Below are 19,879 nucleotides of genomic sequence, written 5' to 3'. Positions count from 1 at the left end.
AACTGAAGTACTTGAAAGGACTCTCAGGTCACATGACTTACTTGGATCACATATCAGCAGAAAGCAGCTCAGCAGAGAAGGAAGCCATACAGAAAAGTGGGATACTTGTGTGAGGGCCACTGTAAGAAATTTATACTGTGTGGGGAGACTGTGGTGAAAGTAAATTGTGAGGGCACTATACGCTGTGGGGATCACTGTGTGATTTAATTTTGTGTGGGTGTTGGGGAACTGTGGGAAATTCATACTGTGAGGGAGACTGTGGTGGCATCATATTGTGTGGAAGTGACCGTGTGGCATCATACCGTGGGGAGGTTGGTCTGACCGACAGATCTGCCTAAGGAGAGAGGCAGAGTAGCAGCGCAGTGTAGGCTGAGATATAGAGCCTGGGGCGACATGTGGCCATTTGACCATTAGAGGGCAGTGGGGAGCGTAGCAGAGAGTGGTTATGTAACTGCCAGGGGTCAAGGTCACTGCCATTGGTTAAGGGTTACTGTCAGGTGATAGTGGGCGGAGCTACTGTGACTGGGAGTATAAGAGGTCAGGAAAGGTTCTGGATGTTCCAGTCAGTCAAGGAAGCTAAATAGAGAGGAGACTTTGCTGTAGGTAGAAAGACAGAAAAGGCCTACAGAGAGCTACTGACAGTGGAGATGGTCACGGGGGTGACCCAAAAAGGATAGTGGCTGCGGACAGAGACAGACTGTGAGTGTCAGGTGGACGGCGTATTCTAAAGGGTGAAACGCTGTGGTGAAAGTGCTTAGGGCAGCCACAGCGGAGAAGAGCCATAGAGGATGCCACGAACGGTGAAACTAAGAAAGAGAAGGTACCCGGGTCTGTGTGTAAAAGTGAATTGTGGACTAATCCTGTGATGAAGTGCGGTGGTCGTCCGACAAGCGGCAAATAAAATCTGAACTGTTGGACACAACCCTTGTTTCAGTCAAATGTCTGCCGGCGCCACGAAGTGGGTCACCCCCCAGTCCTGTTGGATCAACACCACCTAATTGCCTCCCTCAGCCCGACCCTACAATACTGTGGGGTGGCATCATACTGTGTGCAGAGTTGACTGTGGGGGTATCAAACTGTGTGTGGGAAGACTGATGATATCATATTATTTGCTGGAACTGTGGGGGAATCATACTGTATGAAGCGTAATATTGGGACACCATCCTGACTGTGAGGGGCACTGTAGAGGCCCTGAAAGTGGTATGCTATTCTGTGAAAATTAAAAAGGGCTTCACTAGTAGCAATATTTCTGTGTGAGCACATGTTTTGGACTGGCTGAAATTAAGAAAATGGTTTAGAGCATAGTAAAGTTAGTAGGTATGACTCCCCCACATGGAGTGGCGCATGTTAACGATGTGCATCGTGCTCCAGGAGAGGAATTAAAAGACAGGAGATGTAATTGTCATTTCAGAACAGTGAAATAGGTTTGGAAAGGACCAAGCAAAAGTGAGTATAACAAATTTTTGCAACCCCTTCCTGGCCGATTCAGTTTGCATCAAATTTATTCAATTTGCATTTCAGTAAACTATGATATGCCATTAACTATTGATCATTAATACATAGCTTTGCTTTTCTCCACATACTTCACTACTCTTTTGTCAAGTTGTATCTAGTATTAAATATCAGCTCCATTCACTTGAATAGAGTGAGCTTCACTGAGATGCAAAACTGGATAAAGCACCTGGACGATATTTTACTTTTTTTTTTAATGCAACTTCAATCCTGAAGCTGATGAGGACTTGACGAAGAGAAGCCCATTTCTATGTCAGCACCACAATCAATATTGATTGCACTGCTTGAGGGGCAAAACAGACAGAGTTTTCAATCATAGCCCACCTCCTGCTGCTGTATCTGTGTGATCACCATAACGTAGGAAATGTTCAGTATGTATGTAATTTTGTAAAGAGAGGCTATACATACAATTATACTATACAGCCTAGGTACTGTAATGTACTAGGATGTTGTTATGATGTGTCAATGTATTCTATGTATTCGGACAATGTCACGGTAATGTGGGTGTGTATCTGCACTAATCCAGGGTGCAGCGGACTCAAGTAAAATGGCAGCTGCACAGGTGCATAAATACCAAATGAAACAGCCGGCCTACAATCAGGGATTGGCCGTGTGGTATACCAGTGCAGAATAAATAATCCGCATGTGGCAGTGTTCACACAGGGAATGCAGGGCTTCTGGCTCACAACCTCTTAGTAACACCATATAGGTGGGCTGCCCAGTGCCAACTAGAATGCATCCCATGTGAACAGAGGCCACAAGTTTGCAGAACCATTTGGGCCCAACTGCACCCTGGAAAAAATATAAAAAGTGCACAAAAAAACATATCAATATATGTAAGGTATTGGTTGATATTAAGGCCTTAATTCGGAAGCTGACAAGCTGCGTCAAAGTTCCTTACACTTGTCAGTCCCTACTCTAGCATGAAAACCTCATAAAGAGGAAAAAATCCTCCAAAAAATTCAGTTACAAACCAGACAGGCCCAAATGCATCTGCACTAATACAGGGTGCAGCGGACCCAAGTGAAATGGCAGCTGCACAGGTGCATAAATACCAAATGAAACAGCCAGCCTACAGTCAGGGATTGGCCGTGTGGTACACCAGTGCAGAAGAAATAATCCGCATGTGGCAGTGTTCACACAGGGAATGCAGGGCTTCTGGTTCACAACCTCTTAGTAACACCATATAGGGGGGCTGCCCAGTGCCAACTAGAATGCATCCCATGTGAACAGAGGCCACAAGTTTGCAAAACCATTTGGGCCCAACTGCACCCTGAAAGAAATATAAAAAGTGCACAAAAAACATATGCAAGGTATTGGTTGATATTAAGGCCTTATTATAAAGGTGATGATGAGTGTAGCGTGTGTAGTAGGTGAGTTGTAAAAGCCACCAAGGATGCAGTTGGGTGCAGTTTCTGAGTTTTTCCTCAAAAGTTTTGTGCACAAGATGACCCGATGGTACTGTGTCATCCGATCGAGGGGTCCGCCAAACTCAAAGGTAGATCAAGAACACCTGTTCAAGATAGTTTACCTTACAGTTTTCCACAAATTTTTGGAATACATCGCGAATTGGAGCAAGCCGGTCATATGTTTTACATTCGGTTCAGGTAGTTCTGTCATCAAACCGAAGGCAACGAATTAGAATCTTGAAACTTTTTAGAGACATAACAAGGCTAAATTTTTCAATTCCATCACTTTCTATACCCCAAAGTTCCTCCAAACTTTGCCGATTTGCCCTATAAGCTCCTGCAAGGTGTAATAATCCAAAAAATGCACGCAGTTCGATTTAATCCGTGGGCTTCAGGATTCTGTCACAGATGAACTTGTGCTTTATATTGTCTATATATTGATTAGTGTATATGACAATAGAGTCCAGAATGTCATCTGTGAAAAAAGTATTCCAGCATTCAGCTGCATTTTTTGCATTACGTGCTGTTCCCATAACTGCAGGAAGGTGAGTGATAATGTTATGAGGTTCCATATGTTATTTTATGGGTGGATTCTTGTTTCATTTGTTTTTTTTATCTTTTCCCATATAATAAGATTCTATATCTTCTTCCTCTTCATCACTGTCACCATCTTGCTCTGTTTCAGAATTTAGTTCACAGACTTCCACCTCATCATGAGAATCAATCTCACTTTCTTCAAAAATCCTCATTCATTGTGGGGTCTGCATCATCATCATCATCTAACAGCATGTTTCCCACTTCCTCAACATGATGGGGTTTTTAAAGATCATACATTTTCTTCTCCATTTCAGAAGATAATCTGAAGCAAGAGGGAGAATATGCATTAGGGAACAATGTGCCTGAGAAGCACAATTTGTAAGAAAATCTGCCTTATTTATATGAAATATCCACAAACCTTTCTCTATCCATTCATAAAACAAGCTAAATAAACAATAGTAATGACTAAAAACATTACGTACCAATCTTATAAAGTGTGATGTGTTCGGGACCAATGAGCCTGAGAAGCCAGCACAGCTATATCTTTCCTCCTGAAGCTCTGCAGACCAACTTGGGTATCAGGTTTCACACAGCAGCTAGAGCCAGGAGACTATCAAGAGGGAAGGGGTTTCCTGAAAATCTGGTGAGAAGGGAGAAATGAAAGTAGAAGAGCTGCGCCTGTCAGATCCATTGTTCCTGACGGAGGGTTAAGTTCCAGCTTATTCACCAGTGACAGAATACACAGTTTAGACAGCAGATTTCGACCTTCAAACTACTTTAGAAACTCACTTTGTCACCTCTTTAAGGACTTAATTTTTCAATAAGTTTTCACAATGAAAACTTGCTCCTCCAAAGGAATTCGGCGGGAGTAAGATACAAGCACCACACATAAACTACTGATGCACTAAAAGACATGCAGCAAGTCTATCTCATAGTGGAGATGACCAGGGGGACAAAAAGTCACTGAGACCACTCGGCGCGAGGATGCTTCTTATCGACAAGCACATACAAATTAGTGAGAACAGGTGCCAAATAAAAAAAAATTATATAACTTGAAAAATGATAAAGGTTGCTTCATAATTTACCAAGAATGATTACTCTAGAACATTGAAACTGCATTACTGCCATAGAAAATGGGAAAAAAGGAAAAACGCGCCATTTAATGTATAGATGAAATGTTCATCTGCAAAATTGCTATGAAAAATACAGTAAAAAAAGAAGGTACTTAGCGCATAGATTGGCCAATATATGTGAGCCCAACTACAATGTCAAATTATCCTTCAAAAGTTGGGTTCCTGATATGTCACATAGTTCAGTGGAAAGCTTGGAGCAATATACAGAGTACCAAATAGAGTGTCAAAGCTGGGCTTGTCACAAAGCCTGAAATATAGCTAACAAGTGAAATGGAAGAGCCTCAGTAATATAAGAGATCTGGATTGTCACAAAGTCCTCAGTTGTGATGAGGCACCAATGACCTCAATACTCAGTTGGCATCTGGCTACCTTAGCTGTCCTACAAGACTAGGGAGTGTGATGTCACATGAGTGTAACATGGTAACCTAATGTTCAGAAGAGCAAAGAAAGCCGGTCGCTGCAAGTAGAAGACAGTGGGCCTGGCACTTTGTCCAAAAGCGGTAACACTTGAATATTTGTTGCAATAAGTTCAGTGTATAGCACATACTCTACCTGATTATAACTGCAGCAGGAATATTTCATTACTGCATCATTTTCCTACTTTTTCTCTATTGTAAGTTACCAAATGTTGATAGGTGGACCCTTCCCTCTTTTGCTTTCTCTTCCAACTCCATTGGCAAATAAATGTACGGCTTCTGCTTGTTTCTGTGGTTAAATAATGGACATAGCTTTGTGATGTATTACACAATATATATTTCGAAGTTTATAAGTCACATTACTTTATTTTTCTCTGTTTTTGGACTACAGATAAGTCACACTTGCCTTTGCCCTCATTCTGGTCCAGAGGTTGCACGGGAAATATTGGTTGCCTTTACACATATTTTGAAAGAAGAGAAACAGAAAATATAATTGTTATATCTTAAATCGCTTCTTTTCATGACATAATGATGTTGGAGAATTTTTCACTTCTTTCAGAAGGACACATAATATCATTGACCTGTTAAGCAGAGTAAGGCACAGAGAGTGTAATATAGGAAGTGCCCTGTCTGCTGAGGCTGTGTATAAGAATTATTAAGTTGGAGACCCTTTGCTAGTAAATTAAATAAATGAGGACATCATATTTCAGTCGCAATCTATTATAAATTAAAGTGGTATTCTCATCTAAGTATGAACTGGCATCTTGATAAAATAGGCCATCCCTTAGTAATTGTTGGGGGCAAAAATATATAGATGTAAAGTTTGATTTCTTAGTGCTGGCGTATTGTATTACTACATCACAAATATCATGATACCAGAAATGTCTCACTTAGGCTAGTTTCACACTAGCGTTCGTGGGCGCAGCTCAGGGCCACCACTAAGCCCCGCCCCCGGCCACACCCCCTCCGGTCAGTTCGTCCTCTGATCGCATGAGGCTGCATGTGAACAGCGTATCCTATATTTAGCATTGCATACGCTGATTGTGCGCTGACCATGCGCTGGTCTGATTTGCAAAATCAGACCAGCGCATGGTCAGCGCACGATCAACGTATCCAATGCTAAATATAGGATACTCTGATCGCATGCAGCCTGATACGATCAGAGGAGGAACTGACAGGAGAGGGAGCGGCCAGGGGCGGGGCTTAGCGGCGGCCCTGCGCCAGCGAACACTAGTGTGAAACTATCCTTACTGGGCTGATTGCTGTAGTTTTTATAAAATCATTGCTTTATCACAGTAGGAGGTTATCACTAGTAGAGATGAGTGAACCTTGCAAGGTTTGATTCGCCGAACAATTAGACATTCGCCGAACATGTTCGACAACTTGTTAGCGTGGCTGGTCAGGAGCTGGAATCTCCAGGAGTGGACCCTCTGGGCCGTGGCACCAAGGGGCCCCGGGCGAGCTGCCAGGTGGAACCGACCCCTATACAGGGACCGCTAGGAGCAGGTCCAGGGGTTCTAGTACCACGGTAGCCGGTACTGAGGGGGGCGTCTCAGGATGGACTGGAGTAGGACTGTGGGACTGAAGTGTAGATGACAGAACAGAGCTGGAACACAGGGGACAGGAGTAGAGTAAGACTGTAGACTGGAATGTGGAGGGACTGAAGTGTAGATGACAGGACACAGGGGACAGGAATGGAGTAAGACAGTAGACTGGAACATGGAGGGATGGCTGGAGCAGGAACACAGGAGACAGGATTAGAGGAGGACGGAAGGACTGGGGCAGGATGGAACTGGAACACCGGAGGCAGAACTGGAGTAGGACAGAAGGACTGGAGCAGGATGGAACAGGAACACCGGAGGCAGGACTGGAGTAGGACGGCAGGACTGGAGCAGGATGGAACAGGAACACCGGAGGCAGGACTGGAGTAGGACAGAAGGACTAGAGCAGGATGGAACAGGAACACCGCAGGTAGGACTGGAGAAGGACAGAGGGAGCACCGGAGGCAGGACTGCGGAATACAGCAGGGAACTCGGAAAACAGGACTGAGAGGCTGCTGCAGGGAGCAGACGAGAACGGGACTGCAGGACTGCAGAGAGCACACGATGAAGCGAGGCCCAGTGTGCTAGGAAACACAATGATCAGGCGCCTTCCTCAGGGAGAAGCGGCCTGATATGCCCCTGTCTGGTCTGCCATTGGTCAGGGGGTGCTTCCGGGTCAGGGCATAACCGGAGCACAAGAAGCAGAAGGGAGGCGTGGCCACGGCCTATGGCGCATGTGCATTGCATGCAAAGATGCCGTCGTACGCACGCCTGTCAGAGGTGACCACCGTGGCTGTCGGGCGGTGAGGGGCTGCTGCGTGGGAGCGATGGCCGGGTGAGTATGCAGAGACGGCGTGACACAAATGGTTCAACGAATGTACCCGTTAGATTCAATGGGAGGCCACTTTAAGGGGTGACAAAAAGCTTCCCAAAGAGCTAAAATTAAGGGTAGACACCATGAAAACTGGCATCAATTGACCCACAGTAGAAATTTGCAAATGGCACAGCCGCAGTCAACCATGGGCCATGCATGAGGTATCAGGGGTCTGGGCCAGCATCTACAGCTTGGAAGTGAAGTTTCAATGAAGACCTGGTGGTTAAGGGAGCGGTGTAAGCCTTCTTAGCTGGGTGACCTAATACCTCATGCAACACCTCCAATTTTGTTTTTATTCCAGCCACACTCAGATGACACAAACATCAATTTCATACAGTACTATTGGTATAAAATTGTAAGAATAGTAACTCAGGTAGGTGACTGATCAATTGACCCACAGCAGAACATTTTATAATGGCACAGCAGCAGTCAGCAATAGGCCATGCATGCGGTATCAGGGTCTGGGCCAGCATTTAAACCTTGAAATTTAAGTTTAAATTAAGACAAAGTGGGTGAGGGACCAGTGTAGGCTGGCTGTGCTGGGACCCCTGATACCGCACTCACCAGTTGAATCTTTTTTTTCCCAGCCAGACTCAGGTGGCACAAATACCAGCTTGGTAAAGCACTAATGTTAGAAAAATGTAAGGATAGTAACGCTGGTAGTTGACTAAAACTAAGTGTAGGCCTGCCGGTCGGGGAGCCATACTGCAACAGGCACCAAACATGAAGGAGACCCAACTTGGAGTACAAATACAGTACTTCCCAAAATTAGGGGCAGACAACAGGAAATGTGGCATTAATTTTCCTACAGTAGAAACTTGATAATGGCACAGCAGAAGTCAGCCATGTGGCATGAATGAGCTTTCAGGTCTGGGCCAGCATTAAGAGCTTTGAATTGAAGCTTCAATTAAGATGTGTGGGCTAAGGGAGTGGTATAAGCCTTCTTATCTGGGAGACATGATACGTCATGCAACACCTCCAATTTTTTTTCCAGCCACACTCAAATGGCAAAAAACATCAGTTTTATACAGTAATATTGGTAGAAAAATATAATGAAAGTAACACAAGTAGTTGACTGAGAGTAAGTGCAGGCCTGAATGTCTGGAAGCCCCACTTACACAGGCAACCCACCAGATGGAGACCCAACTTGAAGTCTACACATTTCAAAAAATAGTTGTCACACACCACTAAAGTGGCATCAATTTCCTCATCGTAGAAACAGTATAATAGGCCTCTGACACACCTTCTACTACAGGCAACCCAGCAGATGTAGACCCAACTTGCAGTTTACACATTTCCAAAAAATAATTGTCACACTGCACTAAAGTGACATCAATTTCCACAGTGTAGAAACAGTAAGTAGGCCTCTGACACCACCTTCCACCACAGGCAACACACCAGATGGAAACCCAACTTGAAGCCTCCACATTTTAAGATTATCTGCAAGCGTGTTTCGATACTCCAGCATGCACCTATCTCTTTCCAGGGGGGAAAGTGTCTGGCTAAATTTACTCTTGTACCGTGGATGTAGCAAAGTGGCAACCATGTAGTCAGCACTATTTCTAACTCTAAGAATACAGGCATTATGTTGAAGATAGTGCAGAAAGGTGGTGCTCTTGTGTCGAGTGCTTCCATGAGGTCCATGCTGTGTTGGTGGGGGGTGGCAACTATGGACAACAGAGAGCGGATCATTATGCTCTTCTTCTCCTGACAGTTGCTCGCCCATCACCTCTTGCTCCTTCATTTGTTCCTCAGTGCCTGTGTCTTCACTAACAGTTAGTCTAGCACCATGAGCCCCCCTTAATTACTGTAAGCCACTCATGGCACCCGCCTGTGCGACAACAGTTTGGAAATTTGAGATATTGCTATCCCTTCTGCATCCTCCTCTGCTTCCATCTCTTCCTCTGGGACCATCACCTCCTCACGCAGACTATGTAGATGACTGGAATAGTGATGCTGATCAAGGCATTGTCTGTGCTAACCATCTTAGCAGCTATTTCAATACTGTGCAGAGGTCCTTCACCTGTGCCCAAACCACAAGCGTGATTTGCATCATGTCCAGGATGCATTGGCCCAGACTATGCAAAAGGACATACTGCACCACAGGGCTCGTCGCTGCTGCCACAGCTGTTGCAACATATGCAGAGTGGAATTCCACCATGTTGGAACATTGATAATCAAACAGTTAACTGATAGGCCGAAAGACCTCTGTAGCGATGCAAGTTGATGACCTTATGAGTGCGTTTGTTGGAGGTGAGCAAACAGCGACCATGCTTTCTGCAGCAGCACATTCAAGTGGAGATGATGGAGAAGAAATTGCTGTACCACCAGGTTGAGGACGTGAGCCATGCAAGGCATGTGTGTGAGGTTGCCATGGTGTAGGGCTGCCACCAGGTTTGTACTGTTATCGTACACAGCATTCCCTGGCTCCAGGTTTAGCGAAGACAGCCACTGTTCTTACTCAGCCAGGATACCAGACCAAAACTCTTGAGCTGTGTGACTGCGATCTCCAAAGCATATTAATTTAAACACTGCCTTATTGTGGTGAGCCGTGGCTGCGCAGTAAGAAGGTGGGAGAAATTCTATTTGCACTGTTGGAATGTGTGTCTGATTAAGGAAGAGGTTGGGGGCACAGGTAGATGCCCTAGAGGAGGTGGAGGAGGCAGATACAGTGGAGGAATTTTTAGTTACAGAGATTTGTACCAACAGCCTTGGGGATTCCAAGACTTGTGGAGTAGCCCTTTGACCACCGGTCCCCACAGCCACCAGAGTTACCCAGTGCCCAGTCAGTGAGATGTAATGCCCCTGCCCTTATTTGCTTGTCCACGTGTCAGTGGTGAAATACACCCTGGCAGACATAGATTTTTTTAGGAAATGAGTGATGTTGTAGGCAACATGCTGGTGTAACGCAGGCAGAACTTTCTTATAAAAGTAATGACGACTGGACAACTGGTACTGGGGGACTGTGATGGCCATCAACTTTCTGAAACCATCTGCTCTTAGCTTTGACATGTGTAGGAGGAAACATTCTTTTACATGACCACAACTACGGGACCAAGGGCTGGCTTCTGTGCTGAGCGAGGGCAGAGTACGGTGAACAGGACAAACTGCTTGACTGTGAGTGAGGTGCAGGTAGAGATGTTAGGTGGATTGAGAAAGATGTGTTATGCTAGGTGACACAAAAGCCGCAGTCTTGTCTACATGTCTATGACAGCTGACAGACTCTCACTCTCCCCGACTGTGGGGGGTAAACTATTATAGTTTCTGTAGCTGGATACCTGTATGACAAGACTTGGAATAGTGACGAGGAGGAAGAATCAGCAGATAGGGTTGATGGAACAGCTGGTGGTAGGCGAGGCCTGCCAGCCCTCATTTTAGAAAATTGAGATTCCTTCACAAAGGAATGTTGATCACTCATGTAGTTGTCAAATTATTGCAATTTTTGCCTCAGCTGAGAATTTTTTGCAAATTTGACAGATAACGTGTGAGTTGGGTCATCCTTTGAGGTCTCAAAAAATGCCCAGGATAGGTAACCCTTGCCGCCCCTGTGAACTTCACACTTGCAAACGGTGTTGGCCATAGATAGAGTTGGGGATGAGGATGCAGTGCTTGTCGTGGTTGCATCACTTCATGTCTGTGTGGGATGCCACAACCTAACCTCCTCATCTTCCTCCTCCTCCACCTCCTCTGCTGAGCAACTTAGCTGCATGCCTCTGAGTTCACACCAAGTGGGATCTACAACCTCATTGTCATCCTCTCTGTTCTCATACTCCTCACCCTCAGAGTCACCCTCCTCTTGCTCCTGCCTTGACATCACTGTACAGTCCGCATGCACCTCTGGTATCTGAATCTCATCAGGATTACCTCTATCCTTGGTGATTAATGTCTGGTGATCAAGAATTTGGATTCTGCTAGGACATTACTTAACAAATTATTTGAAGTGGCTAATTGGGCCTTGTGGCTGCACCCCAATATTAGGCCTAACGATTTTTAAGTTGAAATCAGGCCTTCTGATTAGCCATTGAAACACAGTTTTATCACAAACTATTTGGAGTAGCCAATTGGGCCACAATTTTAGGCCTAACGTTTATTCAGTGGAAATCTGGCCTGCTGAGTTGTCTCTGAAAACACAAATTTATCACAATTGATTTGGAGTTGCTAACTGGGCCTCATGTCTGCACCCCAATATTAGGCCTAGCGATTTTTAAATGGAAATTTGGCCTTCTGATTTGCAACTGAAACAGTTTTATTTTATTTCAAATGATTTGGAAGAGCAATAGGGCCTCCGGAGACTGCCACACAGTTTATTCACAATCTACTTCGAAGCTGGAAGATCGATTTCACACAGGACAGGATCCTATCTATTTAACTAACAAGTTCACTTTCAGCACCAGCACTAGTGCAGGAGCGACCTCCCTGCACTGTGACACTGAGACAATGGTGCTAGCAAAACAAGATGTCTGCTTTTCATATGGCCAAGGACATGTGACTTCAGCAGCCAATCACAGAAGACCTTGTGTCATGACATTGTGGAAGACTTCTGTGCCCTGATTAGCTGCCGGAATCAACACACATAAAGTTAAGGGGAAAAAAAGGGTGGACCGCTCCCGTAACCTCTCCACACTCCCTTCCCTCATCAAACACGTCTCCCCGTCCTCCCCCCATTCATCATACAGCACCACTATCCTAGCCAAAGTAATAATAAAAGCATTAGTGAAAACGCAATGATTTACCGAACTGTGACAGAATTTTGGCGCCTTCGAGTAAAAATGCTCATGAAAACTAACACAAATCCAAATGAACTAATTTCGTGCCGAATTTGAAATTGGCGAACATTTTCCGAACACAATCGCTCTTCTCTAATCACTAGAGGACTACCTGGCAGCCACCCTGTCCCCACCACTGATTAGCAGCTTTATGCCTATGCACAGTGTACACAGAATGAAGTGGGCGGGTTAATACAGAGCTCAGAAAAACAGTGCTGGAATCAAGGTCTCCATCCCTTCATCACGTTACTCTCAGATGAGTAACAAACACCTGGTGACAGATTCCCTATAACATAAGTGCATTGCCTTAGTTATTTTTCATAAATGTGTGTAATTATATGAGAAGTGCAATATGTCATTACTAGTCTATAGACAACTATCTCCTAAAACGACTACTATTGCAGCTGCATCCTGAACTCTTGACAAAAACATAATGAAAAAAACAACAAAGCAATTATGATTCCTTTCAATATCATGGAAAAGTAGAGGAAATGGATATGGAAGCGAGGTGTAGTAATTTGTTGTACTGGTGTGGTCACTGCCTTGTGTAATAACATTGAGGTCGGTCTATGGCAGCTTAATGAAGCTACTTGTTACCTAGTAAAGGCTCGATGGCATTGTATATATTTGGTGTGATGTGAGCGTCCCACGTGCATCATATTTGAAGAATATCCACGAGCTGTCACACACAGATTTGGCAGATGCCCGCAGCCTGTGGACAATGTTCCGTCCCTGCAGCACAGCAATCACAAAATCACACAGTAGCTTGGAGCCAAGACTCAGCCCTGGGTTATGTGGTCGAGACGTGGACAATTAGTCAGTTTTTTCCCTAGAAATTAAATGATTATAGATGTAAATTCTCCTTCGGGAGTGACGGTGTGTTTCTAAACTCTCTGGCATTTGGGCGCGCTCCAGTTGTAATAAACTAGCTCACGTACAGTTTTAATTTCCTTCAACCACTCAGGGCAAAAGCTGTTTAGAAGATTCTTGGCAGCCTGTGAAGAAAAATAAAATTAAGGAAGGGGGAAAAAATGGAAAACGCCTTAAGGTTTCCTCATCAACTTATATGAACTAATGGTGGACTGCGGGCAAAGAGATGAATGATGTCGTTGATGGATTCCTCCTGCAGATCTGTCATCTTCTGGTGGCATGGATGGATAGATACCGAGAAGAATCATCCTCCCACACACAGGAAACCTTTGTAATATGTCCACATTAAATGACTGTAAAAGGTTTTTTTAATATTTGCACTCTATATATTTATATATAACAGCTTGCTTTTCATACCAAGGCTTCCAGATAGGGCCAGGGATATTTTGATGGGGATTATGTATGGTTTCTGGCAAATGCCTTTCTATTATTCACCCTGCTGTGATTGCACTGAAAGATCCATTGCTCTTTGCATCGCTCCTCACTGAGATGTATGTGCAGCTATCTGTCACTCATCTCGTGCCCTGCTCTGCACACAGCTCAGTAATGTAAATGCTTTAGCCTCGCTGAACTTTGTAGAGTAAAGGAGTTTAGTCAGTTGTGAATAAGTCCAAAGATATATTTTTCAAGGATACAGACATGCTTCATGAAGTATATTGGTTCAAAGGAAGAAGTGCTGAGCTGGTGGTATTAGCACTTTTTTGTTGTGCAAATGTGCGCTCCTAAAAAAACGACCAAAATGCACCATTCTTCACTCCTATGTATTAACAAGACAATCACTATTTGGAGAGTTATTCTTTGGTAGGAGTATATTATAAATACTCAGGTACCCCTGTGGACACATAACATAAAAGAACACATTTACTATTGCATACTGCAAATAACTCCCCCAGATGCCAAATTTATCTATATATCATCCCTTCCGCAACTCAGCTTGTGCCAACAAAATCTGGACTGTTGGCAAATATGCTATTGCTGTCCAGTGGTTTCCATATTACATACCACTGATTTTTCAAGCTAAGTGTACCAGAATTTTGGCACACTTTGAACCCAAAAATTGTCCACCAATTTTCTGAGCCGAATAAAAAAAATACTTATACTCACCTTACCGCTCTCCTCTACGGTCCCTCTGCTCCTCACCACCACTCCTCCGGTCCTTGTTGTGTCTTCTTATCTCCCCTTCCGAGTGTTAAATGCCTGGGCCTCTTATGGTAGGACAAGTTATTCTGGCTATGATGAAGCTCAGGATGGTTTTGTGCATGATCGAGTAAGGTCACTATTTTTCTCCCGGGTTCCACTGCTCCTCACCACCACTCTTTTGGTCCTCAACACATCTTCTTATCTCCACCTCTGAGCCCTGAATCACTAGACCTCCTATGCTATGACAAGACGTTCTGGCTCTGATGAAGCTAGGGACGGTTTTGTGCGTGCACAAGTAAGGTCACTGCTCGTCTTGCACAGAATCTTCCTGAACCTCTTATGCTTGTCTGAAGATTCAGCACTTGGCAGTGGAAAAAAGGAAGATGCGGTGAGGACTGCATGGGTGACAGAGAGGAGCAGAAGAACCAGAAGGTTGAGCGGCGAGGTGACTTTAAAGATTTTTAAACAGATTTTACATGTATTATGTGTTGGGGTCTGGAGATAACGCAGAACATAATAAGTAACATTCTATTTGCAGACAATAAATCCACTGTGAATCAAATTTCCTGGGAAAATTCGCACAAACCTGTAAATTCGAATATTGCCTGATCTGCTCATTTCCATAACCTACCAACAGATGGCTGGAGGGGGGACAAGGATTCATCAACCCCTATATGCAAGGAAAGTGGAGTTATAAAATAGCTAATTTTTGCTAAAAAAAAATTGTCAACTTTCAATATTTTTATGCCAGCAACACAAACTTTTGAAAATCAGTGGAGCTTAGTTAGAGAGGCCATAGTCAATCACAACCCAGCAGAAAATTAACACCAGAAGAGTGGTGTAAACAATAGCAGAAATGCCTCCCAGTCCATGACTGCAGTACATTTTTTACTCTGTCACATGGATAGCTTTATAGCAAATTTTACCTGTCTTACTGCAGAGGACCTTGGATCAAGACAAGAGTATGAATTGCCAGTAGAGATGAGCGACTTTGCCATTTTAGGGTCGAGTCGAGTTTCATGAAACCCGACTTTCGCAAAAGTCGGGTCGAACGAAATTGGCCGACTATAGGGAAAAGTCGGAAGCCAACTGAAACACGAAACCCAATGCAAGCCAAAGGGGAAGCAAAGTCGGCAGGGAGTGGAGGACAGTAAACACACCTACAGTGCCCATTTCAATGCCAAGAACATCAATTCTTATAACTGAAGCTTGTCAACCTTAATTTACTTCCTAATAATAGTTACGCATTGAAAACTGGGGGTTATTTGCCTAAAGTTGTAGGGGGGTAGGGCTGGCTCCAGGTTTTTGTGTGCCCTGGGCCAAAGAGTGTCAGTGCGCCCCTTTAACACATACCACAACTCATGATGCTCCGATACACCACAGAAATATAGGTATAGTACAATGACACATACTTCACTGCTTATTTGACATGACTGATCTATTTTAAATTGTATAATAGCTCAAAACTAGGACAGTATATTACTCCATACAGTGTTATGGCCACCACATTGTGCACCATACAGAATAATGAGCCCCATATATTTCTCCATACCAAATAATTAGTCACATATAAGGTTCCATACAGTATCTTATGAGCTCCACATAATGCTCCATATATAATGGGCCCCATTTGTAATGCTCCAGTGTATAGTGTGCCCTTTAGATGCTGCTCCAGTGTCTGATTTGCCCCATTTACATTGCTCCAGTACATGATGGGTCTCATGGATTCATGGATGATGCTCCAGTGTATGATGGGCTCCAATAATGCTCCATATATAATGGTCCCCATTTGTAATGCTCCAGTGTATAGTGTGCCCTTTAGATGCTGCTCCAGTGTCTGATCTGCCCCATTTACAATGCTCCAGTACATGATGGGCCTCATGGATGATGCTCCAGTGTATCATGGGCCCTAAAAATACTCCATATATAATGGGCCCCATTTGTAATGCTCCAGTGTATAATGTGCCCCTTAGATGCTGCTCCAGTGTTTGATCTGCCCCATTTACATTGCTCCAGTACATCATGGGCCTCATGGATGATGCTCGAGTGTATCATGGGCTCTAATAATGCTCCATATATAATGGGCCCCATTTGTAATGATCCAGTGTATAGTGTGCCCCTTAGATGCTGCTCCAGTGTCAGATCTGCCCCATTTACATTGCTCCAGTACATGATGGGCCTCATGGATGATGCTCCATTGTATGATGGGCTCTAATAATGCTTCATATATAATCGGCCCCATTTGTAATGCTCCAGTGTATAATGTGCCCCTTAGATGCTGCTCCAGTGCCTGATCTGCCCCATTTACATTGCTCCAGTACATGATGGGCCTCATGGATTCATAAATGATGCTCCAGTGTCTGATGGGCTCCAATAATGCTCTATATATAATGGGCCCCATATGTAATGCTCCATTGTATAATGTGCCCCTTAGATGCTGCTCCAGTGTCTGATCTGCCCCATTTACATTGCTCCAGTACATGATGGGCACTATTTTTAATTAACCCATGCATGGTATGTGAAAAGAGCTCCATGGAGTAATCTGAGGTGTGTGCTTCCACATCCTTCACTTTTGGTGTGGGTGAAGGACACAAGGAAAGGGGTTGCTCTTGACCAGAAGCCTGCAGTTATGACTCAGTGCTTGCATTTATACAACTTCAGAATTTGAGGCGATAGAGCTGGAGGCTGTTTCAGCAATGTAAGCCACAAACAGTTCCTGATACTCCGGCTTTAAAAGCAGTCTACCTACTCCCAGAAAAGGGAGCCTTACAGGCCTTCCATAGCTACACCATGACGCTGGCTCAACACCTCCTGCCTTAGCTGCTATTGTGTTTTTGGCACTACCAGCAGATGCACCACCACCACCACCACCATCAGTACCAGGTGGCCCTCCAAGCCCACATCCATGTCCTCATGTTTTGGAAAATGGACCCAAAATACCAGCAGATATATGGTACTGTATCATAAGCGTACAGCTCTAAACAGTCTATGGATAACAGTAAATCTCCTTATATATTTCATGAGGCATACACAGATGCTCACAGGCTCAGTATGGATTACCCAATAAAATAACAAGTTGAAAAAGGGTACAGTATCACCAGATAAAAGGTATATATAGTATAGTGTAAACATTCTGATTCTCCGTATGCATTTCAGGAGGCAGACACAAACGCTCTCAGGCCCAGTATGGATTACACAAGAATCTGAAAAGCTGTAAATGGGTTATGTAACACAAGCGTACAGCTGTATACAGTGTTGGGGTAATCTTAAAGTTCCAAATATATTGCCGGAGTAACAGACAGACGTTTACAGGCTCATTATGGATTACACCAGAATCTAAATAGCTTAAAAGGTTACTGTATCAGAAGCGTTCTGCTGTATACAGTGTTGGACAAATTGAAAATATCAGTATATATTTCCGTAGTCACCCTCAGACACTCACTCAGTTTGGTTTTGACCATAATAAAAAATGTTGTAAAAAAGTACATATTTTTTAGGGGACTATTGAAATGTCCATATAAATAGTCCCGTAGTCACTCTCAGACGCTTACACAGTATGGATTGGACCGTAATGCTAAATGTCGAACAAAGGTACTGTATAACAAGATACAAGCTGTATCGAGTATAGTGTAAAAATTTGTTTCTCCGATTCACTGTATATATAGAAGGCGTAACCCACACGCGCTCACTCACTATGGATGATGTAGAGAAGGTGGACTGACAGACAAACCAGCCTGTAGTGAGAAGCAGAGGTGTAGCGCAGTGTAGGTGTGAAACCGCTAATAAAAAGAGAAAGGGTGCAGTGTTTTAGCTTGCCCATTGGAGGGCAGTGGAGAGTGTAGGAGTGGGACTGAATAACTGCCATTGGTCAGAGAAACTGTTAGGTGATGTGGGCGGAGTTACCAGAAATGGAAGTATAAAATGCTGAGGGAAGGTTCTGGAAGAGTCAGTCAGCAAAGGGAGCACAGTAAAGAGGAAGTTCTGCTGAGGAAATAGAGACAGTGGAAAGGCTCCAGAAAGGACTGACAGTTGAGGCGATCACGGGGGGGTGGGCCAGAGGACGGTAGCCGCAGACGAAGATGGCCTGGGGCTATCATGCGGACGGTGTGCTCAGACTGGAGCAGTGCTGTGGTGGTTGGGCCTAGGCCAGCCACAGTGGAAGAGCCACAGTGGACGCCACGATTATAGTTACAAAGGAAGTGAAAGTACCAGGGCCTGTGTACAGAGAAATGTGAAACGGCTGTGGTGAATTGCTGTTGTTGACAGAAGGATGGGCACTAAAAACGGACCTGTTCAATACAAACTCTGTCTCAGTCTTGTGTTTGTCTGCGGCAAGAAGAGGGTCCCCCCACAGTTGGTTATCCTACAGATGATACCTTAATACAAATTTTTGAAACAAGGTACTGTATCAGCACATAACAGGTGTGTTCAGTCTAGGGTTAAATTTCCGTCTATACTTCCTGAGTCAGACACAGACACTCACAGGCTCACTATTTATTACACCAGAATTAAAAAAGTAGAAAAAGGGAAAGGTATTCATAGCGTACATCAGTATACAGTGTTGTGGTACTTTTAAATATTCGTATACATTTCAATCTCAGTAAGCCAGTCAAGAATCTCTGCTACTGGAAACTACATGGATACAAGTATAGACGCAAAGTCGAGTGTTAGCAGATATTTTGGAATTACTCATCGTGGGGAAAGCTCCCGGTATATGTTGCAGAGGCCATGCAGACCCTCAATTACTGTGTCTGTAGAGAAAGCAAAAAAGGTTCTTTGTGAAGAAAGGATTGCTTTATCGCAGTAGCGTGGATCACATCACCGTTACTCGTCTCTATCAAATTGTGATCACAGGGAGAGATGTACCCATGGTCCTCACTGCCTATCATGATTTGTCTGGTCATTTTGGAGTGCAAAAGACAGAAGCCACAGGCCATAGGCGATTCTATTGGATTGGCATGAGAGGAGACATTGAAAAATGGTGGCAGGAATGTCACACGTCTGTGACTATCACAACTGTGAAAGGTGATCATAAACCACCACTGCATCCACTTGTAAGTTGACATCCTTTTCAAATGGTAGCCATTGATCATCTGAAGGTAGAGGCCAGCAGGACAGGCCATAGCTACATCTTAGCCATCATTGATCAATACACCAAATTTCGAGTGGCCGTCCCTGTGAAGGATTTAACTGCCCAGACTACACAGCGGTGGAGCAGGGAGAGGTAAGTATTGCAACTTGCAAGTGCTGTGGCCATGACCAAGCAGGGGGGGCACAATCTTGGTCGATGGTACTGGCACAGGGCCCCTCATAGTACGCTGGTGTGTCTGACGGCGAGTGGGCCCTCCCACCGTCTGAGACACTGTATTGTACTATGAGAGGCCCTGTGCCATTGCCGGCGGCCATCAGTAGGCCCATCCACCTGTTCAGAGCAACGGCACTTGCCGGGGTGCGCCAGGTCTTGACCCCAGCTGTTGGGGGAAGGTTGGGCAGCCCAGTTAGGGAGGTTTAAAAATTGGCATATGTAGATGTGTTGGCTGGACATTCAGCTGCTTCAAAGGGCGTAATTGGGCAAGTCCGAGGAAGAGGAAGAGGAGGTGTGCTTAATGGTGGCGGTGGTG

The sequence above is a fragment of the Dendrobates tinctorius genome, unplaced genomic scaffold (genome assembly GCF_039654945.1).
Source record: "Dendrobates tinctorius isolate UK_male_01 unplaced genomic scaffold, ASM3965494v1 ptg000022l, whole genome shotgun sequence".
NCBI lineage: Eukaryota > Metazoa > Chordata > Amphibia > Anura > Dendrobatidae > Dendrobates > Dendrobates tinctorius.
The sequence above is the reverse complement of the archived record's forward strand: the minus strand, read 5'-3'. Positions refer to the sequence as shown.